Source organism: Lactuca saligna, chromosome 9 (assembly GCF_052625555.1).
Source record: "Lactuca saligna cultivar CGN05327 chromosome 9, ASM5262555v1, whole genome shotgun sequence".
NCBI lineage: Eukaryota > Viridiplantae > Streptophyta > Magnoliopsida > Asterales > Asteraceae > Lactuca > Lactuca saligna.
Window position 1 is genome coordinate 24367516 of NC_136425.1, and position 8254 is coordinate 24375769.

Consider the following 8254-nt stretch of genomic DNA (forward strand, 5'->3'; position numbering starts at 1 on the left):
TTTTCGGTTCATGATAATTTTATTTTTATATTCTTTATTTATGAGTGTACATTTGTGTATTTGTTTATGCTGAATTAGTTATTTCTCGTTTATCATAATGTTGTCTCTATATTTTTCAGAAAAGTATTATTCTTTCACATTGACTTTTATTCAAACATTATCCTACTAGGTTAATACTCATGGTAACAACAGATGTGTGTCGTCCATACCTTATGTACCCTTGGCTCGTGTACTTACGCATGGGTACGCCCAACGTACATACGCATGGGTACGCCCAACGTACATAGGGACAACCCGATTTGCGCATGCATGAATGTGTGTCGTCCATACCTTATGTACCCCCAACCTACTCAGGTCTAGTCCACAGGTAAAAGAAGTATAATACAATATGTAACGTCCGTAGATCTAAGCTAGGCAATTTAGAGATAATAGGGCCGGGTCGAAAATGATTTTTCAATCTTCATATGAATAAATGTTTTAATAATTTAAGGGTTTGATTGTTTTGGTCCTTCAGCTATTGATTTTCATCCGTTCATCTCATAGGCCGCCTCTAAGGTCCAATGAAATTATTGCCGGTTTTTTTAAAAACCACCTAAGTTTAATATGCCATTCTTCAAGAAAACTCCAGATGTAGCATTGAAATCGATTTCACATGTACCATATGAGGCAGTTATCTTTTATCTTTAGTTTTGCAATTGCTCTAACACATTAACAATCGTTTAAGTTCTAGGGACGACTCTGAAAAAGTCTCTTTATTGGTGGAATCGGCTCAAAAGTCTTCAAAAATCGATTTTTCCCATATCTTCATTAATACGGTTTTAAAATAAAAAAAATTTGACGTGAGGCAAATGGAGTTTTATTCTAGTTGTTTATTAAATTGAAAAAGTTAGACATATACAAAAAGCATCACAACCTAATGGTAAAGTTGGTTGTTGACATTCCATGTGTGCCTGTTTCTTGTGCTTATTGCGCCCCTTTTTAAGCAATTAACAACTTAGTGCCAAGTTAGTTAAAAATGCATAGTCATCATCGACATGGCATCCCACTCACGCGACCAGCAAGTGACCGGGAAACCCCTAAAATGGGCGAAAATGCAAAAAATTAAAACAAATGTGCGATTTTAATTAACCCAAAAAATGTAAAAGAGTAGAACCAACAATATTTTCAAATCTTAAGGACTTTTATGACATTAGCCCCAGACGTTGGTGGTGCCTTGAAACCACAAATCATGAAATTAGGGTCAAAATTTTCGTTAGAGGAGAAAGAGAAAGAAAAAGGAGGGAAGAGAACTGATGGTGTTGCGGTGGTGGTAGTCGTTGGAGAACAACATATGAGTGGTCGTGGTTTGACTACAGTCCTTAAAACCATGAAAAAATAGAGTCAAAATGTTGGTCACAAGAAAATGAGAAAGAGAAAGGAGGGAACAAAGAACATACCGTCGTCGGAGAAGCCTGCAGAAGTTGAGTATTCATCGTCGTTAAAGTCAAAGTGGTGAGTCGGAGAGGGTTGAAACTGTCAAGTATAAGTGGGGGTGGAGGCTGGTGGCACCAGTCGGTGACGTGGGTGACAATCGTTGCAAATAGTCGGTGAATTCGTTCTATAGAAATCGAGAGGGGGGAAATCGAGAGCACACCCAGTTTTGGGACGTTGAATGAATTAAAGGGACTTACATTTATTGGCAATGCTTTTTGTGGCGACAATAGTTAGTAGCGGCAATTAGTTAGAGGGAATTCTTTGTGGACATTTTTGGGAGCATTAGCGGCGACGGTGTCGCCTCTATTGCTTATGTACAGGAGCATTAGCCAAAATTAAGTGAATACTCCTCGAAATTAATCACATACCCTCTATACAACACAACTAATGTGCAAGGTAACCAGAAATCTCATTTCTTGTGCAATCCCATAGTCTAAGCGGTTCTCCCCCACTTGGATTCAACTGTGCTCTTCCAACCACATAATTGATAGATTTCTAATCTATCTTGCAACCTGACTACTTAAAGCTGCTGAAATCTCAAAAAGATCAATATTCTCGAGCACTTTCAACTAAATCCACTATAAGTCCTCGACGACTTATTGAATGACGAGAACAAAATCTCAACTATCGAAACGGGTACAAACCAATTCAACGACCTACTTGCACTAGTGTAATTCCCATGAGAATCTGCAACTAACCACACTTCGAAGGTATGAACTTGACAATTACCGATCTTACACCCATAATCAAACCAATTCCTAATTGCCTTGTATTCCCGAATGACCCCTATAATTTATGTATTCAAACCCAACATGCCCACCTTGCGGATTCCTCCTTGCTGAGACCACCAAAGATCGAACCGGTTGTTGGTATTCTCTTACTTGAAGCTTTCTCTGATGGTGGTCAATTTCTCCGACATCGACATCCAAAACCATCTTACCTGAATATCTTCTAAGCACGGATCTCGGTATGTAAAATGGCATATGAAGATTCTCAAAATAAAATATGCACGACGTCAGCCGGTGGAACTCAGATCTCCTCAGTATGTGACTGCAATACCCGACTCCTCACCACGGGAACATCTACTTTTCCCTGGTGACTATCAATGATCCTCAAAGTAACTAGAGTAGGTATACATGCTGATCCACCCCACAACATCGGATAGTTGCGGTTGTCGTGGCCCACCTGGTTGCGATGGAAACATAACGGACTGGTCCCTCGAGGGAAATCTCTGCGGACCTGACCAAGCCTGCCACACTTATAGCAACCTGAACCCCTAAATCGACAAACTCCATCGTGCTGCTTCCCGTACGTGCTGCACTGACCTCGACCCTGTTGGCCTCTCACTCGCTGATCAAAAGTCTTGGGTCTCTTTGCACGACCCTACTTGTCACAGGATACGACTAGTGGAATAATGATAAAACTATGGTTGGCACATAGCACCTCTTGTTATATGTTTGATATTTATGGCTCATATGATATGTATGGTATATGGTATTTGGGGAACTCACCAAGATTTGTGCTTACAGTTTGTGGTTTATGGTTTGAGGTACTTTCGGTTCGAAAGAAAAGGGTCAGACTTGATCGCAACGCTTACACCCGTATTTTCTGCAATTCGTGATTTTGGGAATGAATTCTGATAATTGTTTTATTTTGAAATACTTCTAAATGTTTGACTAAAGGATAATGAATGTTTAAATATATGTTAAAATGAAAAAATTACCCTATAATTTTTAGGACGTTACAGATGGGTCTGAAAAAGTTTCTTTATTGAGGAAATCAGCTTGGAATAGTTCTTCGAATTCAGGGTCAAAAGTCCTAAAAGTCGATTTTTCTCATATCTTCATTAATACGGGTTTTTAATAAAAAAAATGTAACACGGGGAAAATGGGGTTTTTCCTATTTATATATTAAACTGAAAAAGTTAGACATACATACATTAAAAGCATCCCAGCCTGGTGGTAAAGTTGGTTATTGACATTCCGTGTGGAGAGAGCTCCAATCCTTCCTCTTTCTTGTGCTTAGTGCGTTCCTTTTTAAGTAATTAACAACTTAGTGCCAAATCAACAAAAAAAAGTGCACAATCATCATCGACACAGCGTCCCATTTAAGCAACTTGCAAGTGACCGGGAAACCCCTAAAATGGGCAAAAACGCAAAAAATTAAAAAAAATATATGATGCTTTAATTAACCAAAAAAACGTTAAAGGGTAGAACCAATAATATTTTCAAAACTTAAGGACCTTTAAGAAATTAGCCAATGACGTTGGTGATGTCTTAAAACCACAAAAAATCATGAAATTAGGGTAAAAATTTTCATTAAAGGAGAAAGAGAAAGATAAAGGAGGGAAGAGAACCGATGGTGTTGTGGTGGTGGTAGTCATTAGAGAACAACAGATGAGTGGTCATGGTTAAATTGCAGTCCTTAAAACCATTAAAAAAAGCAAAATAAAGTCGAGATATTGGTCGGAAGAAAATGAGAAAGAGAAAGGACGGAAGATAGAACATACCGTCGTCGGAGAAGCCTGCAGAACCTGAGTATTCGTCGTCGTTAAAGTCAAGGTCATGAGCCAGTGAGGTTGAAACAAGCTCGTATAAGTAGGGGTGGAGGCTGGCGAGGCCGATCAATAATGTGGGTGACAATCGTTGCAAATAGTTGGTGAATTCGTTCAATAGAAATCGAAAGGGGAAACAGTGGAGAGTCCACCCAGTTTTGGGACGTTGAACGAATTAAAGGGACTTACCTTTATCGGCAACGCTTTTTGTGGCGACAATAGTTCATAGCGGCATCGAGTTAGAGGGAATTCTTTGCGGGCATTTTCGGGAGCATTAGCGGCGACAGTGTCGCCTCTATTGCTTACGTATAGAGACAAACCTTACATGTGGGATCAACTTAAAAATGTAGGGATACAATTCACTTGTAGAACCCTCACATGGATCGCCGGTAGAAGGTATTAACGACGAACCCTTTAGCGGCGATGCAAGCTTTAGTGTCGACACCTGATGCTGCTGCTAAAGCTAGCATTGTCGTTAAAGTGGCGTCGCTAAAGGCTACATCTTGTTGTGATCACAACCTTTCACACAACCGTCGCGACGGTTTATAAACGTTAACATAATGGACATTACTAACAGTAACTAACATTAAGTAACAATCGCGGTTAACTTACTAAAACTTACAAAAACTTTTAGGTTAGTCAATATCATAGTTGATAGGGTCGACCTTATGCTTTAGTGAATAAAGGTAGGGCTTAGGGCCCCCAATTGTAACGGGACCATTTAATTTCGAGTCTACTTCTAGTCTCCATCTATTTACGCTCCATGCCCTACTCCCATTCCACAAAAAATCACGCTTGCGATTCTTTCAACTACAATCATGCTTGCGACGATGTCTAAGACGCAAGATGATTAAACTTCTGTTTTTTCTCCATTCTATGACTCAATTCTAGGCCTTCTTCTCCAATCGATTCTTCCACTGTTTCACACTAAAAGACAGACGATTGAATCGCTGCTGTTCTCTGTTTCTCCATTGCTCAAAAATCAAAATCTACTATTCTGCTGTCATTGAATTTGAAACGGTAATGTTTGCATAAGCTTTGTCCCACTGCTAAACTCCGGAAACTACAATTCAATCAACAAAATATAAAACTTACTACAAGAAATTACGATTGTTTTGATGCTAAATAAGTCTTTAAGTTTGCCGTTCTCGTTCTTGCCTTTTTTTTCTCAGTGTGGATCCCCCCCCAAAAAATGTGTGTGGCCTTTTTAAGTCATCCCATTCCTCTTGTTTAGTTGTTTTGGTGCACTTTTTTTTAACTTCATCCTCACGTGATCGGCTCAAAGATTGAAAATAATTTTGGGCTGTCAAATTGGACACTTTGCATAGCTTAAATAAGATAACAAATGAAAATGGTCTCTAAAAATATAAAAGATATTGGGCTTCTCAAGCACATCCACTTGGGCTGAGATTGAATCAAAAACTTGGCTGCCATGTTAATGGTAGCTGGACAGATTCTTTGGTTTGGCCTCATAATTTGTTTTGAATGAGATTCTTGTTTCAGATCTTATATAATGCCTTCTGATTAAGACACAATGTTCTACTATTAAGTTATCTAATTTGTATTTTAATTGTTTTTGGTTTTATCCAAATGGCATGAATGATCAAGGATGAGAGTTTATAACATTAAATATAATAAATATCAAAGGGCCCTAAATTTTTGGTTCGTTTAGAGCCTCAAAACCTATTGAGCCGGCCCTAATACATGAATAACTCCTTAATTAACACTGTCAAAGACAAGTTCCATTTTGACACTTCATCTTGACAATGTGAAAGAACATCTCGAACTCTCAAGAAGGAGAATTCTAGTACATGATTCATGCGTTAGATGTCTTATATATAGGAAGTTGAGTACCGAAGTTCAAGAGTAGGATATGTGCGACCAATTTCTTATTAATTTTCTGTTTAGCCTTATGCTCATTCCATCTTTTGGATTCTTCAAGCCTCCTTAGCCTTCTCTGAATTTGATTATCCCCAACTTTTGATGCCATAATAATAGAATTCTTACCGGTGAATCCAGTAGGAATATGATCTCAACAAGTTCATCGGTGGTGTCTATTAGTCTACATATGTGAAGACTTGGTTCTTACTTCTTCGAGCTTTTATTTCCTTTACATTATCTCTCCGAGCAATGATTACCCAAACAATTATGTATATTTCCTCTTTCCTTGGTCTTAGCTTTAAATAACTCAGTGTCACAAAAAATAAAATAAACAACACTTGATGTCTTTGAGGGAGATGGTTAGGAACATCTAGATGTTAATATCATAGATAAAAGATATGGCAACTAATTTTTGAATTAATTATTATGGAGCATTGTATTGTGTGGATAAAGTTAAGTACCACAAGCAAAAGTCAAACCCTATATTCGTTGACCATGGAGAAGGTCAAACAGTTTTGCGTGGTGGATGCCATAAAGGTTTCAAAACCATGCACATCCACCAATCAAAAATATGAAGGATCAATACAATCAGTTAGTTTCAAATCGGCGCAAACTTTCAACATTGTATTTTTGTAAATTATCATCACAACTACCCAAAACAATTATAGTCTCAGATTTTTTTGTCTGTTTCTTTTTTATATCACATTAAAGATGAACTGCATCGTAAAACTTCTTCAACTCTATAGTTTTATAAACAAAATTATTCAAATGAATTCAAGTATCATATATATTTAACCCCCTTTTTTAAATCCCGTGTTCTGCCCCTAGTTTACAAGGATGAATTGAATGTATAATAATATTTAGTTTTACCCTTGTAAATGTATAAAAAAATTCAGGTTGAAGATTTATTCATAAGAAAATATATACTGAAAAAACGTGTAATCAGTTTTTTATAATCAAGTTCAAGGTTTTAGATTTATTCAATATTTTTACATCATAGAAGTATTAATATATAGAAATATTTATTATGACAAGTTATTCTGCAAAAGTTTTCACTTTCAAGTATATATAAATAGGCAAGCACCATGCAAAGGAAAAAACATCTCAATCCACCACTTTCTAGCTATTTCTCAAATTAAAAGATCGAACTGAATGGCAAACAATCTCATCTCCACTTCCACAGCTGCCACCACCTTCATAGTCGTCCTTCTCTCACTCCTCCTCGCCGGAAAATCCCAGACTTTCTCAACCAGCTTGCGACGAACAGCGATGCCACGTGGAAAGCAAAACCTAACGCACCTCCATTTTTTCTACCACAACGTGGTTGGCGGCCCAAATGCAACCGCCATTCGGGTGGCTGAAGCCCCAATTACCAACACTTCCGCCACCGGATTTGGGGCGGTGATCATGGTGGACAACCTCTTGACAGTGGGGCCGGAACCTAACTCTACTCGGGTGGGAAGAGCTCAAGGGATGTATGCATCTGCGGATTTGAATAATATGAGCTTTATGATGGTTCACAACTATGTGTTTGATGAAGAAAGGTATAATGGAAGCACTTTGAGTATATTGGGTCGGAACCCTCTTATGTCGCCGGTAAGAGAGTTCCCGGTGATTGGAGGGAGTGGTGTTTTCCGATTTGCTCGAGGGTATGCTGAAGCTCGGACTTATTTTCTTAATGCGACCAATCGAGATGCCATTGTTGAGTACAATATTTATGTCCTTCATTATTGATATTAACTTTTCATTCTTGCTTATTGATGTTCTTATTTCTGGTTTTCGGTTCATGATAATTTTATTTTTATATTCTTTATTTATGAGTGTACATTTGTGTATTTGTTTATGCTGAATTAGTTATTTCTCGTTTATCATAATGTTGTCTCTATATTTTTCAGAAAAGTATTATTCTTTCACATTGACTTTTATTCAAACATTATCCTACTAGGTTAATACTCATGGTAACCACACATAAAAAAAAAAAAAAAAAACACTAGCATTCTACTTTAGAAAATTGTCATTTATAATATTACAGAGTAATTAAACGAATCGTCTATCGTCCAGGTACCAAAATTCACGTTCAATCCTCATATTCAATAATTAACTCAGAGTATCACTCGTTTGGTTAGAAATTGCACACTTCATGCACTGTTAGTTTAAATTTACACGTTTAATCCCATGCGTGATATAAATAGACTACAATGTCATTTTCAATCTTAATTTTCTTTTATTTTTAACATTTCTCATTGTTTTTAATTATTGTAAAATAATCTACCTAAAATTGGGGGTCCGTCGAACTTTAAATCTAAAATACTATACATATATTATTTCCTCTTTTGTTGAACATTT

General features: G+C 37.3%; 1 pseudogene; it reads left to right on the forward strand.

Annotated features, from left to right (window-relative positions):
- The first annotated feature begins 7030 nt into the window (after window positions 1-7030).
- Window positions 7031-7684, forward strand: LOC145018166 (dirigent protein 21 pseudogene; annotated as a pseudogene).
- Window positions 7685-8254: the final 570 nt, after the last annotated feature.